The sequence below is a fragment of the Grus americana genome, chromosome 27, assembly GCF_028858705.1.
Source record: "Grus americana isolate bGruAme1 chromosome 27, bGruAme1.mat, whole genome shotgun sequence".
NCBI lineage: Eukaryota > Metazoa > Chordata > Aves > Gruiformes > Gruidae > Grus > Grus americana.
In genome coordinates, this window is record NC_072878.1 from 2,865,167 (window position 1) to 2,889,454 (window position 24,288).

The window sequence follows — 24,288 nt, forward strand, 5'->3', positions numbered from 1 at the left end:
CAAAAGAAAGCCACTTCTCCAAACCAGTCTTCCAAATCCTCCTCCATGAGCGTTAGCCCTTGCTCTGCTCTGGAGAAGCTGCACGGCAAACGCTGAGACTGCGCAATAACAGTGCCGGGCTTTTTGCAGGGCAAGGACCCAGAAACTCAGAAGAAACTTTCTTTGCTAATGGAGAAGTCAGCGGGGGCGAGCGTGGGGAGAGGTGTTTGACTGGCCTGCCACGTCCAGGCTGGCCGAGGGCGATTGGCTTGCTCGCCCTTCAATAAGCTCCCAAAGAACGGAAGCAGCCCTCAAAACCTGAGCAACTTACCGTGCGAAGCAGCGCAATCCGGCTGGCCTTCCTCTCCAGCCCTGTGACACAGTTGTAATAAAACCGCATGCACAGGACGTCGTCTTTGCAGGACAGAACGCCAATGTCCTTGAAGGCGAAGGCGAGGCGCCGCCCGTTCTGCAGTTGGAACGAGTACAAGTGTACGGTCTCTCGCACGCACTCCGCCACCACGTGCTGCGGGAAGCAGGTGGCTCGCGACAGCCACTTGTAGTTCAGTGGCTGGATCTTGACATTGCCTGCGAGGAGGAGGAACATCGTCACTGCAACAGCAGGCCAAATTTCCGTGTAAGATTCGTAACAACATGCCAGGGAAACGGTCGTTTATAAAGCAGCTCTCGGGGAGTGGTTTGTTTTGGGGGAGCTCAAGCTGTCCCCCGACCTTTGGAGGCCATTCCCGACATCTCCCAGCCCTTGCCAAAGAGCAGAGAGCACACGTCCTCCCCCGGACGTGGAGGGGGAAAGTGGAGGGTGGCCACTGCCTTCTCACCAGGGATAACCACTGTAGGGAACACCAACTCCTCCAGATGCAACGCATCGATGTCCGGCTGGAAGACTGGTCTTCGAACCGCATACGCCGCCTCTTTGCCCTGGAGTTGCTCTCGGAGCACAGCGAAGGTCCCAAGTCCTGTGAGCAGGACACCCTGCCCAGGAAAAAAGACCAAAGGCTGATGAGTGAGTACTGCAGAGATGGGTAAAGTGAAAACTTTGCAACAGGCCCATGTTCTCCATTTGTTTTCTTCCCCTCCTCAAAATACTTGCTCACATCCCTTGGCCAGAGAAAATCCCAGACATTTCCAGCCCAGGGAATACACCTGGGACTGATTCCCAGCCGTTACCCTTGGTATGCACCCAGCATAATCCCCTGTCTCTCTGCTTGGTCTCTCCACTCTGACCACAGGGAAGAGTGAAGCCCCATCGTGCACTGAATACTTCCTCAGACTAGGTCCAGACTTGATTTTTCTCCTGGTTGACCAAGCAGCAGCTGTGGGTACATGAGGCTGTCTCGGTGTGCGGCCACGATGCTCAGGGAGGGATCGCTCCCCAGCGCCCAGGCTGTCCAGGACAAAGAGAGACCAAGAGGCCAACCCACCTTGTCCAGCTTCATCTGTGTCAGGATGTACGCGGACACAGCGTCCCAGATAGCCACAACCTCTGGAAAGCAAGGGAAAGAGGGGTCAGGCTCCAGGCCAGCCAGCTCACAGTCTCTCGGCAAGGGGGCTGTGCCCCCATTTCACACTGCCCGCCTTACTCTGCTCCCGGGGCAGGGCTGGAGCAGAAATGGGGACGTGGGACGGGCTCCGGATCAGGGCTGTGGCCACCTAACCCCCAGAAAGGGATGACACCCCAGAGCCCAGGATGTGATCTGCCAGCCTGGCAGCACAAGAGGCTCCAGAGGGAAGGAACAGAGGTTCTCCCAGAGGAGACTAGTTCAAAGTCGAGGGCTGATTTACAGCAGAGGCATTTCCAGCTGCCTCACGAGAGCCCTGTGAGAGCTGAAGGACACCCCAGCCCCTGGGATGCAGGACCCCTTTTCATCCCAGAGCCAGAACCCCAAGAGGTACCAGCTCCCAGGAAAAGCTGGCCCTGGGTGGCCCCCCTCGCCAGGGGACCAAGCCATGCCCATGGGAGCCTGGGGGCTGCGGGCAGCGGGGAGTTCTGGTTGCTACATTGTCCCCCGAGCCGTGTGGGACCCTCGGGCAGGGTTCTTGTGGCAGCCCCCAGCCCTGTCCAGCCACCCCCCCGCAGCTTTTGACAGCGGACAGCCCCAGTGCAACCCTTGGGGAAGGAGCTCCCAAACCCCTTACCCTTGGTGGAGAGCCGCAGGAGCGTGGGGAACGAGCTGCTCAGCTCCAAGCTGACGGCCACGGTGCAGCAGCCCTCCATCGCGCTGGCTGCTTGCCCTCAGCTCAGGGAAAGGGATGCTCTTCGCAGCTCCTCTCCCAAAACTCCTCTCTGACGTGCCTCCGCTCTGCCTGTCAGCGAGGGTCCCCCAGCACAGCCCCGCTGCCTCCTGACCCTGCTCCTGGCTGTGGAGCAGCTCCGAAGGGCAGCAGTGGAGAGCCCCTGAGCAGTGCCCAGCAGCTCCCAGGCCTCGCCGGGAAATGCCAGCACCCACGTGGCGCTGGGGAGACCTCCCTGTGATGTGGGGCATCCCCCTGTGACATCAGCCCGCATCATTTGAAGGTGCATTATGACATCAGGCAGGAGACAGCACAGCTGGGGAGAGAGGAGAGAGATTTCGACTCTTGTCCTGGGAAACATTCAACCCTTTCTCCCCAGTCCTGTTCCAAAATCCCCGTCTGCCCCCTGCACCAACATCTTTTGGCGGGGATGGAGTTAATTTTCTCCATAGCAGCCCGTACGGTGCCGTGTGTTGGATCTGTGACCAAACCAGTCCTGATAACACACCAACGTCGTAGTTATCGCTCAGCAGTGCTTCCCAATGTGGTGGGGTGACCACTGGAGCTGCTCCATCACTCCCCCCCCCCCGCCTTCCTCAGCTGGACAGAGGAGAGAAAATATAACAAGAGGCTCGTGGGTCGAGATAAGGACGGGGAGAGATCGTTCCCTAATTACTGTCATGGGCAAAACAGGCTTGATTTAGAAAAAAAAAAAAAATCCAATTTATTACCAATCAAAACAGAGGAATGAGAAATAAAACCAAATCTTAAAACACCTCCCCCAGCCTTCTGTGCTTCCCGGGTTTAAATTTACTCCGAATTTGCTCCCTCCTCCCACCCCAGCGGCACAGGGGGACGGGGAATGGGGGTTGTGGTCAGATCATCACACCTTGTCTCTGCTGCTCCTTCCTCCTCAGGGGGAGGACTCCTCACACTCTTCCTCCGCTCCAACGTGGGGTCTTTCTCACGGGAGACAGTCCTCCACCAACTTCTCCAACGTGAGTCCTTCCCACGGGCTACAGTCCTTCACCAACTGCTCCGGCGTGGGCTCCTCTCTCCATGGGTCCACAGGTCCTGCCAGGAGCTTGCTCCAGCACGGGCTTCCCACGGGCCACAGCCTCCTTCAGGTTCCTCCACCTTGCTCTGGCGTGGGGTCCTCCACAGGCTACGGGTGGAATATCTGCTCCACCATCATCCTTCCTCCATGGGCTGCAGGGGGACAGCCTGCTTCACCATGGTCTTCACCACGGGCTGCAGGGGGATCTCTGCTCTGGCGCCTGGAGCACCTCCTGCCCCTCCTTCTGCACTGGCCTTGGTGTCTGCAGAGTTTCTTACATCTTCTCACTCCTCTCTCCGACTGCAAAAGCTGCCGGTATTTTTATTTTTTTCCTTCTTAAATATGTTATCCCAGAGGCGCTGATTGGCTTGGCCTTGGCCAGCGGCGGGTCCGTCTTGGAGCCGGCTGGCATTGGCTCTATCAGACACAGGGGAAGCTTCTAGAAACTTCTCGCAGAAGCCACCCCTGTAGCCCCCTCGCTACCAAAACCTTGCCACGCAAACCCAAAACACGCAGCATCAAGGCCTTCTCTGTTTCTCACCCTGCCCCCACCAGCGAGTAGGCTGGGGACGGGCAAGAAGTTGGGAGGGGACACAGGCGGGACAGCTGACCCCGAAGGACCAAAGGGACATTCCATACCATATGACATCATGCTCAGCAATAAAAGTTGAGGAAAGAACGAGCAAAGTGTGGGGGGTGTATGTTTGAGGCTATGGCGTTTGTCTTTCCACGTTACTGTTGGAAGCCCTCAACACAAGGAGAAGCAAAAGGTTCAGTTGCCCTAAATTCTGGCATCTGCTGCTATTTCGATGGACCAAAGGAATTTCCCAACAACCTCCAAGAAGATGCCCCCCAGATGTTGTCCGCTCTCTCAGAGTTGCTCCGTTACAGCTTGCAGTGACACCGTTAAAAAAACGTGTAGACGTGGCACTTCGGGACATGGTTTAGTGGACGTGGTGGTGGTGGGTTGACCCCAAAGACCTTAGAGGTCTTTTCCAACCTTAAGATTCCATGATTCTATGATCCTATGATTCTGTGATTCCATGATCCTATGATTCCATGATTCCATGATTCTATGATTCCGTGATTCCATGATTCTATGATTCTATGACGTGTGTTGGGAATCGTTAGGGTTAATAACCTCGCTTAGCACCAGACGTAAAGGAGTTAGTCCAAGGCCGCAAGAGCTGACCAAGAGTAAACTTTCTGATAAAGTTGGTGTTGCTAACACAGAACTCTCCGAAACGGGCAGATGCAAGCAGGATGAGGAAGAAAAGGACCAAGGAAACAATTCCAAGAGAATGAGGTAACTTCAGAAGGCCAGCCCAAGAAAACCAATAGGAATCATAGAATCTTTAAGGTTGGAAAAGACCTCCAAGATCATCAAGTCCAACCATCAACCCAACACCACCATGTCCACTAACCCACGTCCCAAAGTGCCACGTCTACGTGGTTTTTGAATGCCTCTGGGGATGGGGACTCCACCACCTCTCTGGGCAGCCTGTTCCAATGCCTGACCACTCTTTCGGTGAAGAAATTTCTCCTAATATCAAACCTAAACCTGCCCTGATGCAACTTGAGGCCATTTCCTCTTGTCCTGTTGGGAGAAGAGACCAACACCCACCTCACTACAACCTCCTTGAGGTAGTTGTAGAGACCAACAAGGTCTCCCCTCAGCCTTTTACTCTAAGAAGAACTTTTTGGGTGGAAAAAAAGAAGTTGGTTCAGCCAAGCTGAGTCAGGACCTAAGGAAGGGGCTCAGCTCCCCCCGGGGGAACTGCTGCCAACAGGGACCTCACTCTGCACCTTCTGCAAGACCCCAAAAGCTCCTGCCAGCGTGGTGGGATGGCGATGTCGCTTCCCAAAGGAAAGATACAGGGTTTTTTCCCTCTTCTTCCTTTTTTTTCCCCCCTGCTTCCTGCTTTGTGACGAGTCAAAGGTGCCACCAGGTCCCTGCCTGGCCTACAGGTCCCTCCTGTCCCCTCCTCTCCATCCCTGGAGGTATTTAAAAGACACATAGACGTGGTGCTCAGGGATGTGGTTTAGTGGTGGACGTGGCAGTGTTGGGTTAACGGTTGGACTCGGTGATCTTTGTCTTTTCCAACCGAAACAATTGTACGATTCCAAGAAAGAAACGGACCTGTTAGAGCAGGTCCAGAAGAGGAGAACAGGAACGGTCAGAGGGCTGGAACACCTCTGCTGTGAAGAAAGGCTGAGAGAGTCGGGGTTGTTCAGTTGGAGAGGCTCCGGGGAGACGTTCTCGTGGCTGCTCAATAAGGCGGATCTTAGAAGAAAGATGGAGAGAGACTTTTTACAAAGGCCTGTGGCAACAGGACAAGGGACAATGGTTTTAACATGAAAGAGGGTGGATTTAGATCGTCTATAAAGAAGAAACTTTGTACAATAAGGAGGGTGGGATGCTGGAACAGGTTGCCCAGAGAAGCTGTGGATGTCCCATCACCAGAAGTGTTCATGGTCACATTGGATAGGGCTTTGAGCAACGTGATCTAGTGAAAGGTGTCCCTGTCCATGGCAGGGGTGGTGGACTAGATGGGCTTCAAAGGTCCTTTCCAACCCAAACCATTCTAGGAGTCCATCCATAGTTAAGCATGAAAGGTCTTGAATGGGCTGTTGGGCACCAGAAGTGAGGAACAATGGACAAATCCCACTCCCGTCGCTTGAGAAATGGGCGTCATCCTAGAGCAACACCTCTGCTCACGGAAGGCCAGAACTGCAGGTCATGGATGAGTCTCCCGGAAATAATTCCAGCAAAATCCCAAACCGAACCGTCGCCATTTTTCAGGTAGATGTTGGTGCTGTGCTGTGACTCACCTCCAGGAAACGGTTTGCCTCCTCCCTGCCTTGCTCAACCTTGGTGGCCACCAACGTCAGCTCATTCTGGAGTGCCACGAGCTGAGACAAACTGTATTTCTTGGTCTTTTGGTCTGCTGGAGATGTGCTCTCCTCGCTGTCATTGAGCAGTCACAATGAGACGCAGTCTTCTAGCCTAGCCTGGAAAGCAGAGAAGACAACCATCACCGCATGGCCTTTTCCGTAGCTTTGAAGGATCAAAGGACTCCTCATGTCTTGTACCACTCCCCTTGGAGGAAAGAAAAGCCTGTTTTCTGCTGAAAATAATCAAGATTTAACAGAAAACCGGTGGTATGAGATCATACTAGTTGCAAACCCAACTGGAGATCTATTGCTCATGGGAAGATGATTTCAAGAAAGATCCTTTCTCCCCATAACATTAACAAATACAACTGGACAAGAGATCACCTTGAAGACCCTTTACCTTGAATTTTGAAGGTGCCGAGATGGTAAAAAACCCCATTTCTGTTGATGCTTCCGGCTTGAGAGATCAAAGAATGCTCCACAGAGCCATGAGAGTCGTGAACCATCTTTATCCACTCTCTGTTGTCACAGGAATCTTTCTGTGACAGAAGAACCAAAGGGAAACCCACCAACCAGCTGGAAGGACACTGAGCAACACTCCCCCACCCCAAATTTGATGCTGGTGAGGTTTCTGTGACTATTTCTTCTGAGGATGGGGTTTCTTAGGGCTTCTGAGGAGACACAGCCCCAGAGTTGGACTTCTCCTAACACCCCAGAGCATTGGCATGTGGTGAAGCTCTTATTCTCTGCTCTGGTTTTGATGGGGAGCAGAGCATAAGGCTCAAACACAAGAGTTTTGGTAAAACAGAAGCTTTTTTATCAAAATGTGAAACAGGTTCTGGAGTCTTCCAGCCTTGGAGATGCTCAAAACTCAATCGGACATAGCCATGAGCTACCTGCCCTACCTGACTCCATTTGAAGCAGGGGATTTAGATTAGATGATCTCCAGAGGTCTCTTCCAACCTCAGTTATTCTGCGATCCTACACTGTAGACTCCAGAACTCGTTTCCTCCTATTCACACCACCTACTGGGTCTCCTCTGGCTGCTCACTCATGCGTGTAAGGTCATTTGAGATGTTCCACCAGGCTTCCACTCCAAAAACGGCACAGATTTTGCCCAGGTCCTGCAAGACCCACATGGATGTCCTGGAGAAATCATCTTAAATGGCATTAGACACCTACACATGAGCAACTCGGCCTCACAGCAAGTGTCCAAGTGACTTTTGGACATGGGACCTGAAGACTCACCAGCTTCTTGGGAAGTTCACTGTCTTTTGCGATGGCTTCTCTGGCGAAAGATGGAGCTGCAGCGAACGGGTCAAACTCAGCTGTGGGACTCGGGTCTAATCTGATGGGGGCAAAAGCAGCCATGGTATCACGGAAGAAACTCACTGTATCGATACACATGTCATTTTTAGTGGCAGAAATTGATGCCAGTTCCACAAATACGGGGATTTCTGTCTCGTCTGGGGAAAAAAAAGTAAAGGAAAAAGAAAAATAAGAGAGAGAGTTGAGGAATTTCTCTGTTCTGATTCATCTAACACTATTGGATGTGGAGACAGACAAGGACCAAGTGGTCTCCTGTCGCTGTAGCTGATGACTTCCTTCCTTCCAGCCCACCTTTTATTCTGGTCTTGATCCAGGAGGTAAAACCTTTCCTCACACATTCCACAAGTTCCCTCAAAAATTCCAAAACTCCCCTGGGGAACGTCACTCAAAGGTTTTTTTTCACCTTCATTAAGTCTTGGGTCATAAAATCGAGTTGCTTATTCTTGAATTCCTGCTCTTCCTGGACAAAAAACCTAAATAAATAAACAAAAAAAACCCCCAATAAAACCAAAACCAGTATGTGTCTATTGGGAAGAGAAGGAAAGAAGCTCAGTTCTACCTCCTCCTCCTCAAACAAGATGAGATCTTGGCCTCAAACCCAAGTCTTCTCTTGAATTCATCCCTGTAGACCTCCATGATGAATAGGATGCAGCTGGAAGTAATTCCTTCAGCCTGTTACTCAACTTTGAGAAGGAAGGAATCACACCTGATAGGATTTAATGATAAGCCACCACGTGGACTTTCCCAAGAGCAACCAACACAGATGCCCACGTATCTCCTACGGACGTATTCCATCAGGTCATTGAGAATCCTCCTGCAGCTGAAGCATCTGTCTCACAGCATCAATCATGTTGGTGGTCTTCACAGAGAAGGTCAGGTAGTTTTCAATTCTCCACCTGCCATTCAGTGAGCTTTTCCAACCCTCAACCCTTCGCTGTCCTCCATGATTTTAAACTCCTCCAGGAGCTGATTCCTAATGTTGGCGGTAATTCAGTGCCTGCCTGGAGAGACAAAACGACAGCTGAGAGATAATGAACACAAAGTCCCACAAAGCTGGGCCACACATGGCGAGGCACGGGGAGAGGTCCGTCCGGTGTCTGGAGCACATGACCTGCCTTCCTGGTCTGTGATGGGGGGTGCCCCCAACAAGGGTGTGGGGCTGGGAGTCCAGGAAGGCACATGGGCCCAGCGTGGGGCTCTGAAATCTCCTGTGAAGCCAGGAGGGCTGAGTCCATGGGGCAGGGAACCACCACCCCTCCCAGAGCGGGGCACAGGACCCGGGGCTCCAGGCTGCCTCTCCGTGCTCCTCTCCTGCCCCGACACCCCGTTGTGCGATGTGGGGGATGGTGCTCACTGGAGCCCTGGTAAGAACCTGTTTCCCGCTGTGCCTCCAAAGCACCGCGTGCCCCAAGGGCTGTCACCGTCTGCCCCTTGCCTCTCCCAGCCTCCTGGGGGGACACTCCTGTTTGCCCTAATCTGCCCTGATCGGGGGCCACGTGGTGGGTGGGAAGGGGATCTCCTTTACAGAGACACCCCAGGCATCCGGGCTCCCTCAGCCGCTCTGCTCATGGCGGTGGTGCAGCCAGAGAGGACCCGGGGCACTGGCAGAGGAGAGGGGACATGGACAGGGACACACACCCCCCCAGAGCATAGCTTTGCTGAAGGGGTTTATTGATCATTAGAGGGAAATGGCCCAGGGCTCCCAGGGGGTAGGGGGGGTCATCCAGGGATGATCATCTCCTCCTGCCTCTGGAGGGGGACAGGACAGGGCTGTCACCACCAGTTCCAGTCCTGAAAGGCAGAGCCCAGAATGTGCCTGTAACAGACTCCCACCGTGACACCTGCCTTGGTGGCCTCCCCCCCCGATTCTTACCCAGACACACTCAACCCTATCACCACCAGTGTCAAGCTCTACATAGTCAAAGCACTCCCTAACATACAGGGCTACCCCACTGTCTCCCCATACATCAGTGGTTTAGACCCCAAAACCTCCCTAGATCACTGGTTTAGACCCCAAAAGCTCCCTTAGTGGCTGTTTTTCAGCCCAGAGGTTTCTGAGGTGGATGTTTCTCACACTAAAAGCTCCCCAAGTGGGTGTGTCTGAGACCAAAAGCTCCCTAAATGGGTGTTTCAGAGCCCAAAATCACTCTAAATGGGTGTGTCCGAGACCAAAGGCTCCCTAAATGGTTACTTCTCATCACAACATAAACCTTGCTAAATTACTGATTTTGAGCCCAAAAGCTCCCTAAATTTATGCTTCTGAGCAACCAAGCGCCCTATGTTAGTGTTTCTGAGACCCAGAGCTCCCCATATAAGTGGTTTTGACTGCCAGATCTCCTTAAATGGATGTGTCTGAGCCACAACACTCCCTAAATCAAAGTTTTGGATCTCGAAAGTTACCAAAACACTGTTTCAGAGCCCCAAAGCGCCCTACATAAGTGTTTTGGAGGCCCAAAAGCTCCCTAAGTGAGTGTTGCTCAGCCCAAGAGCTCCCTAAATCCCTGCTTCTGAGACCCAAAGCTGCCAAAATATCTGTTTTTAGAGCCCAAAGCTCCCTTAATTCCTGGGTTAAGCCCCACAGATCCCTCAATTGCTGTTGTGACTCCCAAAAGTTCCTCATACTGGTTTTTCTGAGCCCAAGAGCTCCTCACTTTGTTTTTTTCTGAGCTCAAAATCGCCTTACATGTGTCTTTCTGAGTGCAAAACCTCCCCAAATGGGTGTGAATTCTTGGATTTCAGCCCCAAAGCTCCCTAAGTGGGTATTCCTCAGCCCAAAGCTACCTAAACTGTGGGTTTGGATCCCAAAAGCTGCCAAACTGAGTGCTTCTGACCCCAAAGCTCCCTGAACGGGTTTTCTGAAGCCCAAAACCTCACGAAATTGCTGTTTCTGAGCCCAGGAGTTACCTAAATCAGTGCTTCAGACTGCAAAATGGCTTCAAGTGGCAGTTTCTCGGCCCTACAGCTCCCTAAGTGGCTGTTTCTCAGCCCAAAAGCTCCCTAAGTGGCTGTTTTTCAGCCCAAGAGTTCCCTAAGTGGCTGGCTGTTCCTGACCCAAAAAAAAGTCTATACATGGGTGTTTCTGAGCGCTAAAGTTCAATGAATGGCTTCTTTGAACCCCAAAACCTCCCTAAATTGCTGTTTCTGAGCCAAAAAAAAACCCTAAATGGGTGTTTCTCAGGAAAAAAAGCTCCCTAAAGAAGTCGGTTTAGTCCTAATCTCGCCGAATTGCTGTTTCTGAGCCCACAGCTCCCTAAACTATGCTTTTGAAGCCCAAAAGCTCACTAAATTGCTCTTTCTGAGCCCCAATGCTCTCTAAATCGGTGTTTTGGATCCCGAAAGCTCCCAAACTGTGTTTTCCAGACACAAAAAGCTTCCTAAATCAGTGGTTTAGAAATCAAAAGCTCCCTAAGTGGCCATTTCTCAGCCCAAAAGCTCCACAAATCAGTTGTTCAGACCCCAAAAGCTCCCTCTGTCAGTGGGTTAGACGCCACAAGCTCCCCAAGTGACTGTTTTTCAGCCCAAAACGTTCCTAAGTTTCTGTTTCTCAGCCTAACGGCTCCCTGAGTGGCACTGTCTGGGCCCAAAATCTCCCTAAATAGGTGTGTGTGAACCCAAAATCTCCCTACAAGGCTCTGTCTGATCCCACAGCTCCATGAATGTCTTCTTTGAATCCCTAAACCTCCCTAATTTGCTGTTTGTGAGCCCAAAAAATCCCTACATGGGTGTTTGTGAGCTGCAAGGCTCTGGGGCAGCCCGGGCCTCTCCTCACGGAGCTGCCCTGCGCCTGCTGCCCCCCGTGCTGCCACAGACCCCGGGGCTGGGTCCCGCTGATGGAGGGGGGTGATTTTGGGCAGGAAGAGCTGCCTGTCATGATCCTGTAGCTTTCTGGGGGTTTAGTTCGGGCACCTTCAGAGCAAAAGTCCAATGCCAGAAGCTTCTGTCCAGGCCCTTTCCAGAGGAGTCAGGCCGCCCTGGGAAGGGCCCTGTCGGGGCACAGGCCTCGTCCTGCTGCGCTCACCCAACCCAGCCCGCCGGCCATGGCATCTCGCCCCCTGACCGCAGCTACGCCTCAGCCAGCCAGGACACTGTGCCGGTGCAGACACGGCCTTCAGGAAGGGCCATTTCACCTGGAGCTGTTCTCTCAGCTCTGCCCTCCCTCGGTCCGCTCCTGGGGTCTTGGCCCGCTCAGGGAGGGAGGGGAGGCAGAGGGGAGGCAGAGGACATGACAGGAGGGGAGGGGACAGGAGGGAGCTGCCCTGGATTTGCTCTGCCTTGGCAAGTCTTTCCCAAAATGCGGGTCTGCCTGCGCTCCAGCCACAGCCCTGGGCGGCAGGAGCTGCGTGACGGGAGCCGCTGGCGTCGGCCGGGCCGGCACCTGGCAGGAGACAGGGCTCTGCCCCCGGTCACACCGCCCGTGCTGAGCCCAGCACCCAGGGCCTTCCTCAGGCCTCGCCTTCCCCCGGGGGGTGAGGAGGAGAGACTGTTTCCTCTCTGCTGTGCTGTATTTCCAGCACACATCTGCTGACTTGAAGTCCCCCACGAGAAGAAGGGCTAGCGAGCGTGAAACTTCTCCCAGCAGCTTATAGACTATGTCAGCCAACTCTTCATCGTGCTTGGGTGGTCTATAACAGACTCCCACTGTGATACCTGCCTTGGTGGCCTCCCCCCAATTCTTACCCTAAATCATGGTTTTGAAGACCAAAAGCTTACTAAATCAGTGGTTTAGATCCTGAAAGCTCCCAAACTGTGTTTTCCAGACCCCAAAAGCTTCCTTAATCAGTGGTTTAGAAACCAAAAGCTCCCTAAGTGGCTGTTTTTCAGCCCAGAAGATTCCTAAGTGGATGTTTCTAAGCCCAAAATCACCCTAAATGGGTGTGTCTGAGACCAAAAGCTCCCTAAATGGTTAAGTCTCTTCACAAAAAATTGCTAAATTTCTGGGTTTGACCTCAAAAGCTCCCTAAATTTATGCTTCTGAGCAACAAGGCCCCTAAGTAAGTGTGTCTTACTTAGGTGATCTATATCAGACTCCCACCGTGACACCTGCCTTGGTGGCCTCCCCCCCGATTCTTACCCAGACACACTCAACCCTATCACCACCATCGTCAAGCTCTACATAGTCAAAGCACTCCCTAACATACAGGGCTACCCCACTGTCTCCCCATACATCAGTGGTTTAGACCCCAAAACCTCCCTAGTTCACTGGTTTAGACCCCAAAAGCTCCCTTAGGGGCTGTTTTTCAGCCCAGAAGTTTCTGAAGTGGATGTTTTTCACACTAAAAGCTCCCCAAGTGGGTGTGTCTGAGTGAAAAAGCTCCCTAAATGGGTGTTTCGGAGCCCAAAATCACCCTAAATGGGTGCCTCTGAGACCAAAGGCTCCCTAAATGGTTATTTCTGATTACAAAAAAATGGCTAGAAGCTCCTTAAATTTATGCTTCTGAGCAACAAAGTGCCTGATGTTGTGTTTCGGAGCCCCAGAGCTCCCTAAAAAGAAGATCAGGATGCCAGCACCTCCCAAACTCAGTGTTTAGGACCCCAAAGCTCTCTGAATGGGTTTCCTGAAGCCCAAAAGCTCACTAAATTGCTGTTTCTGAGCCCAGGAGCTGCCTAAATCAGTGCTTCAGAATGCAAAATGGCTTCAAGTGGCAGTTTCTCGGCCCCACAGCTCCCTAAGTGGCTGTTTCTCAGCCCAAAAGCTCCCTGGGCTCCAAAAATCTCCCAAAATAGCTGCATGTGAGCCCAAAATCTCCCTAAATGGTTATGTCTGATCACAAAAACCATGCTGAATTACTGGCTTTAAGCCCCAAAGCTCCCTAAGTGGGTATTGCTGAGCCCAAAGTTACCTAAACTGCGCTATTGAATCCCCCTGCTTCTACAGTACTTTTGGGGGAACATTTGTGCTCCCGTATCCACGATAAAGTCGAGTGACTCTGCTTTCAGGGCCTTAAGGGAGATTAAAAGGTTGCTATTCTTTAAGGAGAGCCGGTCTTGGTTTAGGGACCCTGCTGGCTCCTGTATGGTCCCTGCCACACCTTTCCCTGCTCCTGATGTTGTCCATCCATTTTTCTCAGTTCCTGTCTCAGGGGACTGTAAGGACACTGTTCCTGCGGCTTAAGCAGCCCCTCCTTTCCCGCTCTTTCCTTGCTTTTCTGCTGGACTATCGCTGCTAATTGAGCATAGGGTACCCCATCGATTTGGCGTGGGGGCACCCCCAATTTTAAGGCTTAGTGAAACAGTTCTTTACGAGACACTTGCCCAGAGCCCCGACGTGTTTTCATTTGTTGGGTGCTTCCCTGCAAAAATCCTCCAACTTTGAGTAAGGTAACAGCACGTGTTAACAGGTCTGCCCGTGAACTTACTCAAGGAGGACCTCAAAAAGGCAGCATTACAGTTTTTAGCGCTGAGGGAGTTTCTCGCAAAAGTTGATTTACACCCTTATCGCTCGGAGCTGTCAACCACGGCTCAGGGAATCTCCCTGTCTGGGGAAGACGCAGACAGCCCAGCAGCCAATTTTTCTGAACGGATGCTTGCCGTGCCTCCCCACCCCACTCTTCCCCCACCTTGTTTTGTCTCCTTGTGGCCACCAGCTGGTTCCCAAGGCTGGGCCTGGCCAGAGGAGGGAGCAGAGGTGGGGTCTCTCACGGGGTGGAACTCTGCTCTCCTGGAAGCCAGGGCTGTGCTCTTGGCTTTTTGCCCTGCCCCCTCCCCTCCCCATCCTCAACTCTACCACCTCAGGGTCACTGCAGCCAAGGCTGCCGCTGCCTTTCAAATCCCCAACCACTTCTTCCTTGTTCACCAGTGCCAGGCCCAGCAGAGCACCTCTCCTCCTTCTTTCCTCCACCACCCCTGCCAGGAAATGTGCACTAGAAATCTCCTGGATCGCTCCATCCCTGCTGGATTTGTCCCTCCAGCAGACACCAGAGTGGTTCAGGTCCCCCACGAGGACCAGAGCTGTGAACAGGAGGCTTCTCTCACTGGTTCTTTCTGTGCTGGTTTCCCGGGGAGAGCGCGAGCACCACCTGCATCGTCCTGCCTGTGTGTTGGGATGTGCACGTGTTTGCGCTGTGGGGTGTGCGTGGACTTTATTCCCTCCTGCCCCTGCGAGCAGTTCTGGGATCACCCGTGGGGTGTGTGTGTGCAATCCCTTTAGATGGATCCATCACCAGGCACAGACCAGCCAGTCCAGATGGGAACAGCTCCAGACCTCTTTATTTTGTCTTTAGAGGTGGATCTTGGCAGCTGAGAAGCCTCCAAGCGCCTTCGCTAACAGCCACCGCTCCCGGCACCTTCCCCTCTGCTGCGGTACCAGCATCTAGTTGTAGGGAGGAAGAAAGAAAAGCAAATGATTGTATGGACAGAGAGAAGGCAGAGAAATCCTGCAGGCGTAGCTCAGGCCACCCATGATGGCATCTGCTTGCGATGAAGCTTCAAGGGGTCACTTCAGTGGGAGAGGCCCCTGATGCCCAAGCCCAGGAGAAGGTCCCAGGTGCAGCTGGTCAGCCTGGGGCTGAGTCAGGTGGAGCTGAGACCTTGGATGTCCCATACAGGTGTCCGCCCTCGGGGCAAGGTGTCTTGGGGCAGGACTCTGCAAGGGAAGGACGTGCTCTCTGTTTGGAAAGGGGAGAGCCAGCCATCACAGGGATCCCTCTGTCTTCAGACAGGACTTTTACATCCCACATGGAAAGCCAGTTCTGGGTGCCCAGGCAGTGCCCCTTGGGTGTCAGGGAGGTCCAGCCCAAACCCACCCTCCAAAACCCGCTTCTGCCACACGAGGGCTGTCAGAGAAATGCCCTCTTTCCCCCCAGGGCTGCCCTCCGTGGAGGGATGGGCCTTGCAGCCGGAGGAAGCACCGTGCCTTTTTGGAGATAGTTACCAGGGGAGCTGCCTCTGCCGCTCTTGACGCCGCCTGTTGTTCTCAGCGACGTGCCTGAAAATGTTCCTCCGCGCTTGGTGCGGCTCCAGCCTGTTGAGGACCTGGACCGCTCGTGGGGAAAGGTGGCTGCAACGACAGGGAAACATCGTCCCTCAGCATCTGTCCTACGCAAGCCCCAGATGCAGGGACGGGGGACCTGGACATCTCTGCGGGGTCATGGCTGCTCGACTACCCCAGGCTGTGTCCAGAGCCAGCGCACACTTACTCAGGCTGGAGTCTCTTCAGCTGGGCTGCTGCTGCCATCTCCTCTGCTGGGAGAGGGTTTTCCGTCTTCCTCCACCTCTCATTGACCTCCTTTCTCCTGGGCTGGGCCGGAGGGTGGGGAATCCAAGGGCCTCCAGTGCCGAGTGCCTGCCAAGGAGGAGATGCTCTCAGCAAACCAGACGGCAGACAGAGGTGCCGTTCCCCAGAGGACCTCTTGAAAGGAGCCTGCAGCAGGACCTGGGAGCCGGCAGACTAAGCACCACGTGCCCGTCACCACGGCTGATGGCTGCTTTTGCCCCTCGGATCCTGCTGCCCATCTCTCCCCCACGGGGATGAGCAGGCAAACCCCTGCCCTGCAGCTGGGTGTCAGTCCTGCTCCAACCCCCTGGAGACCCCCGACAGAGAGGGTCGCTGCTGCTCTCAGCGGTGTCAATCACTGCCCGTACCTGGGGTGGCTGGCGATCCTCCCCTGCAGCCCAGGCTTCCCACGCCGCCCATTCTGCCTTCGCTTGCTGTCGTCGCTCTTGCCACCGCGTCTTCACTTGCTCCCACTCTGCAGACAGCTGCCAGACCTCCTGGAGGGGATGGAAACGCAGCAGCAGGCAGGATTAGTCTCAGCTCCTGCAGCAGCTTCCTTCGGCTCTGACCCGTGGTGGTGCCCCTTGCCTCAGCCGGTCGGTTGGCAGCGCTTTGCCCCTACCAGGTCAGGGGCCGTGGAGTCACGCCAACGCATGGCGAGCACGGCTGAGTGACCAAAGACCTCCACTGCCAAGCGCCTAGGAAGGACTTGGACATTTTCCATAGCCCCTGGCCAGAATAAAGTGTTTCATGGCAACCTTAGTCTGGAGAAGAGGAGGCTGAGGGGAGACCTGATCGCTCTCTACAACTACCTCAAAGGAGGTTGTAGTGAGGTGGGTGTTGGTCTCCTCTCCCAGATAACAAGCGAGAGGACGAGAGGAAATGGCTTCAAGGTGTGTCAGGGCAGGTTTAGATTGGACATTAGGAAAAATTTCTTCACCCAAAGAGTGGTCAGGCATTGGAACAGGCTGCCCAGAGAGGTGGTGGAGTCCCCATCCCTGGACGTGTTCAAAAAACGTGTAGACGTGGCACTTTAGGACATGGTTTAGTGGGCATGGTGGTGTTGGGTTGACGGTTGGACTTGATGATCTTAGAGGTCTTTTCCAACCTTAATGAATCTATGAGTCTATGAACCCCTGGGACAATAACAGGCGAGAAGGGTGTGTAGCACCTTACTTTTTGTGAAGAAGATCTGAAGGGGGTGACAGGCAGGTTACAAGGAACGCACGCCAAGGGATCCTTTCAGATCGGCTCTCTGCACAAAGAGGCTTTAGCCGAGTCTCAGCGGCACGGTAGTTACAGCAAGGCACAGCACGTACCTGCAGCGCTCTCTTGCAGCCTTCGGAGGACGGGATTGCAGCAGTGGGCCTGGCTGGAGGAAATGGCTCCTGCCTGCCTGCCTCCTTCGTCTTGGGGGAGCTGCCTGGACATGGCGGGAGCACGCTGCAAAGAGACACCAGGAGGAGTCGGCACGAGCACGGGGCAATTTGGTCTCCCACTTTCATCGGGTATCAAAGCTCCCCAGGCTGGCAGAAGAAGCGGGGGAGGTGGGGCCGTTTCCCATGGCAAGGGGGAGCCTTTCCTGAGCCCCATCGGACAGATGGGAGAGGACTGCACCTCAGGTCTGTTGTAAGGGCAAGCAAAGTGATGTGGGGAGCACTCAACGTCCACCACCTTCCCCACTACGGGGCCTGCGATGGGGCAAAGAAGCTCATACAAAGCATGGGGCCTGTGCCAGGGACCTTCCCGAGTCCCTACAGCCACTGTCCAAACGGGATGTCTCTCCTACATGGGTGCAAGGACCCCTTTCATCTCTTCCCACAAGGGTCTCACCTGGCAGAAGTCTTCTTCTCCATGTCTGGCTGCCTGGTGCCTGGCCCCTGGCTTGGCAGTACAGGCAGGGAGAGCTTCACGCGCCTCTGCAGCAGCTTGTCAGGACACCCCTGGGAAGCTGGGAAAGAAGGAAGCTCTTCAGAGCAGCCCCGTGGGGAGTGCGTTTTAACGGGGCTGCGGTCACCCAGTGTGGGGCAGGGCCCACCTGGACAGCGGGACCTGTTCCCGTACCTCTGCTGATCCTGTGCTTTCCTGCAGCCTTCTTGTGCCAGGTGGAGAACGCCTTGGCCACCGATCTGCTGATCACAAGGAACTTAAACCTGGAAAGCAAATGGGGACACAGGCTTGAAGAAGGGTGACCCCTGCCCTCTGCAGCTCCCCAGCACTAATCCTCCTGACTGTCGTGCGAGGCACGGCATCCCTTTTCCTTGGTGGCCGTGCACAGGTTTTCTTGGCAATCTGCCCCCAACACCAGAAAATATAGCTTAAGGTCCTCTCCGTGTGCAGCTGGTTCTCTCTGATGGAAAGGACGGCAGGCTGGGCGTGAGAAACGCGATCACGATGCCCGGTCGGTCCAGGAGAACACACGCGTAGCCCCAGATCAGCGTTATTTAACCAGAAACCAGTCGCTTCAGGACTTTGGTTGGTCGAGGGCTGCAGAGGAAAGGCACTCACCTCGGGAACGCTTGGGCAGGCGCAGCCTGCATCCCCCGAGCGGTGGTTGCTCCACCGGAGACCTCTGCACCTGGCATCCACAGCCTCTGCAAAGTGACACGGAGCTGTCAGAAGGTTTCCAAGGCAGTTCTCTTTTGGCTCCCAAAGGAAGCAGACCTGTCTCCCGCTCCAAAAGAAAGCCACTTCTCCAAACCAGTCTTCCAAATCCTCCTCCATGAGCGTTAGCCCTTGCTCTGCTCTGGAGAAGCTGCACGGCAAACGCTGAGACTGCGCAATAACAGTGCCGGGCTTTTTGCAGGGCAAGGACCCAGAAACTCAGAAGAAACTTTCTTTGCTAATGGAGAAGTCAGCGGGGGCGAGCGTGGGGAGAGGTGTTTGACTGGCCTGCCACGTCCAGGCTGGCCGAGGGCGATTGGCTTGCTCGCCCTTCAATAAGCTCCCAAAGAACGGAAGCAGCCCTCAAAACCTGAGCAACTTACCGTGCGAAGCAGCGCAATCCGGCTGGCCTTCCTCTCCAGCCCTGTGACACAGTTGTAATAAAACCGCATGCACAGGACGTCGTCTTTGCAGGACAGAACGCCAATGTCCTTGAAGGCGAAGGCGAGGCGCCGCCCGTTCTGCAGTTGGAACGAGTACAAGTGTACGGTCTCTCGCACGCACTCCGCCACCACGTGCTGCGGGAAGCAGGTGGCTCGCGACAGCCACTTGTAGTTCAGCGGCTGGATCTTGACATTGCCTGCGAGGAGGAGGAACATCGTCACTGCCACAGCAGGCCAAATTTCCGTGTAAGATTCGTAACAACATGCCAGGGAAACGGTCGTTTATAAAGCAGCTCTCGGGGAGTGGTTTGTTTTGGGGGAGCTCAAGCTGTCCCCCGACCTTTGGAGGCCATTCCCGACATCTCCCAGCCCTTGCCAAAGAGCAGAGAGCACACGTCCTCCCCCGGACGTGGAGGGGGAAAGTGGAGGGTGGCCACTGCCTTCTCACCAGGGATAACCACTGTAGGGAACACCAGCTCCTCCAGATGTAATGCATCAATGTCCGGCTGGAAGACTGGTCTTCGAACCGCATACGCCGCCTCTTTGCCCTGGAGTTGCTCTCGGAGCACAGCGAAGGTCCCAAGTCCTGTGAGCAGGACACCCTGCCCAGGAAAAAAGACCAAAGGCTGATGAGTGAGTACTGCAGAGATGGGTAAAGTGAAAACTTTGCAACAGGCCCATGTTCTCCATTTGTTTTCTTCCCCTCCTCAAAATACTTGCTCACATCCCTTGGCCAGAGAAAATCCCAGACATTTCCAGCCCAGGGAATACACCTGGGACTGATTCCCAGCCGTTACCCTTGGTATGCACCCAGCATAATCCCCTGTCTCTCTGCTTGGTCTCTCCACTCTGACCACAGGGAAGAGTGAAGCCCCATCGTGCACTGAATACTTCCTCAGACTAGGTCCAGACTTGATTTTTCTCCTGGTTGACCAAGCAGCAGCTGTGGGTACATGAGGCTGTCTCGGTGTGCGGCCACGATGCTCAGGGAGGGATCGCTCCCCAGCGCCCAGGCTGTCCAGGACAAAGAGAGACCAAGAGGCCAACCCACCTTGTCCAGCTTCATCTGTGTCAGGATGTACGCGGACACAGCGTCCCAGATAGCCACAACCTCTGGAAAGCAAGGGAAAGAGGGGTCAGGCTCCAGGCCAGCCAGCTCACAGTCTCTCGGCAAGGGGGCTGTGCCCCCATTTCACACTGCCCGCCTTACTCTGCTCCCGGGGCAGGGCTGGAGCAGAAATGGGGACGTGGGACGGGCTCCGGATCAGGGCTGTGGCCACCTAACCCCCAGAAAGGGATGGCACCCCAGAGCCCAGGATGTGATCTGCCAGCCTGGCAGCACAAGAGGCTCCAGAGGGAAGGAACAGAGGTTCTCCCAGAGGAGACTAGTTCAAAGTCGAGGGCTGATTTACAGCAGAGGCATTTCCAGCTGCCTCACGAGAGCCCTGTGAGAGCTGAAGGACACCCCAGCCCCTGGGATGCAGGACCCCTTTTCATCCCAGAGCCAGAACCCCAAGAGGTACCAGCTCCCAGGAAAAGCTGGCCCTGGGTGGCCCCCCTCGCCAGGGGACCAAGCCATGCCCATGGGAGCCTGGGGGCTGCGGGCAGCGGGGAGTTCTGGTTGCTACATTGTCCCCCGAGCCCTGTGGGACCCTCGGGCAGGGTTCTTGTGGCAGCCCCCAGCCCTGTCCAGCCACCCCCCGCAGCTTTTGACAGCGGACAGCCCCAGTGCAACCCTTGGGGAAGGAGCTCCCAAACCCCTTACCCTTGGTGGAGAGCCGCAGGAGCGTGGGGAACGAGCTGCTCAGCTCCAAGCTGACGGCCACGGTGCAGCAGCCCTCCATCGCGCTGGCTGCTTGCCCTCAGCTCAGGGAAAGGGATGCTCTTCGCAGCTCCTCTCCCAAAACTCCTCTCTGACGTGCCTCCGCTCTGCCTGTCAGCGAGGGTCCCCCAGCACAGCCCCGCTGCCTCCTGACCCTGCTCCTGGCTGTGGAGCAGCTCCGAAGGGCAGCAGTGGAGAGCCCCTGAGCAGTGCCCAGCAGCTCCCAGGCCTCGCCGGGAAATGCCAGCACCCACGTGGCGCTGGGGAGACCTCCCTGTGATGTGGGGCATCCCCCTGTGACATCAGCCCGCATCATTTGAAGGTGCATTATGACATCAGGCAGGAGACAGCACAGCTGGGGAGAGAGGAGAGAGATTTCGACTCTTGTCCTGGGAAACATTCAACCCTTTCTCCCCAGTCCTGTTCCAAAATCCCCGTCTGCCCCCTGCACCAACATGTCTCTGCTGCTGGGAGCCCATCCGGGCAGGTGGGGGTTGGGGGCTGGCTGCAGTCGGGCAGTGACAAGAGATGGGATCAAAGGCCTGTGGGATGCAACAGCCCCTCCAGTGTGCCCAAACTCTCCTCTCTGCTGCGTGCCACTGGCGTGCCAGGAGGAGGATGGGCTTTATTGCACGGGTTGTGGCAGGGATGGAGTTAATTTTCTCCATAGCAGCCCATACGGTGCTGTGTGTTGGATCTGTGACCAAAAGAGTCCTGATAACACACCGATGGTTTAGCTGTCGCTGAGCAGTGCTTACACAGCGTCAAGGCCTTCTCTGTTTCTCACCCTGCCCCGCCAGCGAGTAGGCTGGGGGTGGGCAAGGAGTTGGGAGGGGACACAGCTGGGACATCTGACCCCATCTGACCAAAGGGATATTCCAGACCACATGACGTCATGCTCAGCAAAAATCTGTGGGGAAGGAGGAGGAAAGGGGGGACGTTTGGAAGATGGCTTCTGTCTTCCCAAGCAACTGTTACTCCTGATGAAGCCCTGTTTTCCTGCCCAGGGCTAAACCCCTGCCTGCTGCTAGGAAGTGGTGAAGGAATTCCTGATTTGGCTTTGCATGTGTGCGCAGCTTTTGCTTTACCTGTGAAACTGCCTTCATCTCACCCCACGAGTTCACTCACTTTTACCCTTTGGATTCTTCTTCCCCATCCTGCTGGGAGGGAGGGAGGGAGGGAGCAGCTGTGTGGGGCTGAGCTGCCTACTGGGTTACACCACACCACCAGGACATGTTCTTGGGACAACCTCCCCCACCCATCTGCCAGCTCTCACCCCACAAGTCACTCCCAGACAAAGCTCCTCACCTGGGGCTGAGCTGGATGACTGGGGTCCAGCTGTGACCAGAGAGAGGACAAGGCTTCTCCTGGGTCCTCTGCAGCCTTTGTGATCCCCACAGATCAAGGTAGCACGCAGAGGATGGGGTGCCCCGTTGGGGAGCCCCCTCCCCAGGAAGTGATGGAGGAGAGGCTGGTGGCTGCAGTGATTGTGGTGGTCGATGCCCTTAGGAGCCAGCGTGGTGCTGTCCAACGGAGCTCCTGGCGATGGGGGCTGTCAGTGGAGCCCCCGGCAAGTGTAGGGAGGTTTTGGGCTCAGAGTTTGGGAGCTCTGGGGATCCAACACACTGATTTAGGGAGCCTTTGGGGCTCAGACACAGCATGGTGCTGTCCAACGGAGCTCCCGGCCATGGGGGCTGTCAGTGGAGCCCCCGGCGAGGCGGCTGTGGCCGTGGTGGGTGTGTGTGGAGCCCCCAGGCAGGTGTCCCTGAAGGTGGGGGGCACTGGTGGAGTCCCCCGGCAACGGGGCCAGGCAGGCGGTGGTGCTGACAGGGAGCCACACGCCTGTGGGTGCACACACACACACACACACAGACAAACACACGTGTGGCCCATTTTCCCGCCCCTTTTCTCCTCACTGAGCCCCTCCCCCCTCACAGCTTCCCCCTCCCTCCTCCCCTCACAGACCCCTCCTCCCACTCCTCTGCCTCACACACACCCTCCCCCTCCCGCTGACACCCCCGCTCCCCTCCCCCTCCCGGGAACACCCCCGATCCCCCCGACCCCCCCAACACCCCCACACACACCCCCACCCCCTCCCCGTACCGGACGGAGCCGCCTACCGGGTCTGGGCTGCAGCGGCGCCTTCCCCGCTGGTCCGACCGCGCATGCGCGACAGCGGGTGGGGCTCCCGCGCTCTGCGGGGGGCGGAGTCACGGCAGGGGAGGGGGAGAGGGGGCGGGGCTGGGGTGTCACTGGGAGCACTGGGGGAGCCAGGGAGCCATACTGGGAGCACTGGGGTGGCACTGGAGGGAGCTATGGGGAAGCACTTGGAGCACTGGGGCAGCACTGGGAGCATCAAGGGGCACTGCTGAAGCACTGGGGGGCACTGGGAGCACTGCGCACCACATCACATCTCCCAGTTGCCCCCCCCAGCTCCCCTTCTGGGGGAGCCATGGGGACCTTCATTCATCCGCCGCTCCTTGACAGAGTGAAGGCTCTGCTCCCATTCCTGCAAGAACCCAGGGTCGTTAGGAGCCACCCCTCGTTGCCCAAGCAGCCCGAGGGGATTCATGGGGTCTTAGTGCAAAGAAAAGCAACGAGGGCTCTGGAGAAGTGGGGGACATGGTGAGAACTTGCCACCAAAGGGACAAGAACAGAACTGCCCAGGGAGAAACCTACAGGTGATTTTCTCCAAGGGAAGAAACCCATCTGGTTTCCAAGGGGGATCTGAATCGGCATATAAAAAGCACCCAGGAAGCCAGCTGTCTGCAGGAGCAGAGCAGGAGACCACAGCAGGACGAGGTCCCAGCTCAAAAAAGAGGGGACAGATCTCTTTTCTTCCACGTGGGAACACCCTGAGCTCAGCGGATGTGTCTGGAAATGGACGCGACCACCAGCAAAGCGGTGCTTTGGGTACGTGATACCTGTGAGCAGCAGCTGGGCACAGGCATACCTGGAAGAAGGGCTGAGCCAGGGCTTTGAAGGAGGTTTCCCAATCTTCTCGGTCCTTTTCCTCCTGCAGGATGCTCAAGACTACACTCTTGTCTGTAGAAGACACAAAGTGAGCTTTTCTCTGTAGACCCTGAGGTCTGCCCAGAGCTCTGCTGGGTTCCTTGACAGCGAGGAGTACGATGACATAGAAATAAGAGGAACCGAGAGCAGAAAGGATGACAGATGCCTACTTGGAGCAAACTATCTCCCAATCTGCTCATGGCCTCAAGCTGGTCTGGCCTGAGCGCTTTGGATGAGCTCACTGCCCTCATGGTCCTCCTTGTCTTCTCATTGGTTTCCTGGCATGGAGACTGTCCCGGGAAGGAGGAACCAATGACACCGGTCCCGGTTAAAACCTAACGACTGCACACCTGTTGGTGACTTCCCAGAGCTTCCCAGCATCACTCTACCTGCAGGGTTGTTCCATCTCAGGTGCTGTAGAAACAGAGGAACAGGCAACATGGCATCTTGTGTGTTCCTGCCAGGCACACCACGTCTTTCCGAAGGTGGCCCCAGAAGAACTCTTCCATATCCTCCCATTCCTCTTTCATCAGGTCTAGAATTGCCTGGAACACAGGGCAGGTTCCTCCCTTAGGCTCTCAAGAAGATCTCCTCCCAAACTAGGCTGAATGCCCCTTACAGCATGGTAGACCTCTTTGTCAGTGTAGATCCCCAGCAGGAGGGATGAATGGAGAAAATCTCT

The 24,288-nt window shown here is 55.3% G+C and overlaps 1 long non-coding RNA gene across 2 annotated transcripts; it reads right to left on the reverse strand.

Annotated features, from left to right (window-relative positions):
* Positions 1-2,163: 2,163 nt before the first annotated feature.
* LOC129197024 (uncharacterized) lies at positions 2,164-7,961 on the reverse strand. 2 transcript variants are annotated; one of them, XR_008574243.1, is made up of 5 exons: positions 7,805-7,961; positions 7,433-7,650; positions 6,585-6,723; positions 6,122-6,301; positions 2,164-2,548 (listed from the first exon to the last, which is right to left on the reverse strand). It is a non-coding gene; the product is annotated as an uncharacterized LOC129197024 (long non-coding RNA). The 2 variants fall into 2 exon arrangements; XR_008574242.1 differs by having other exon boundaries at positions 7,433-7,961.
* Positions 7,962-24,288: the final 16,327 nt, after the last annotated feature.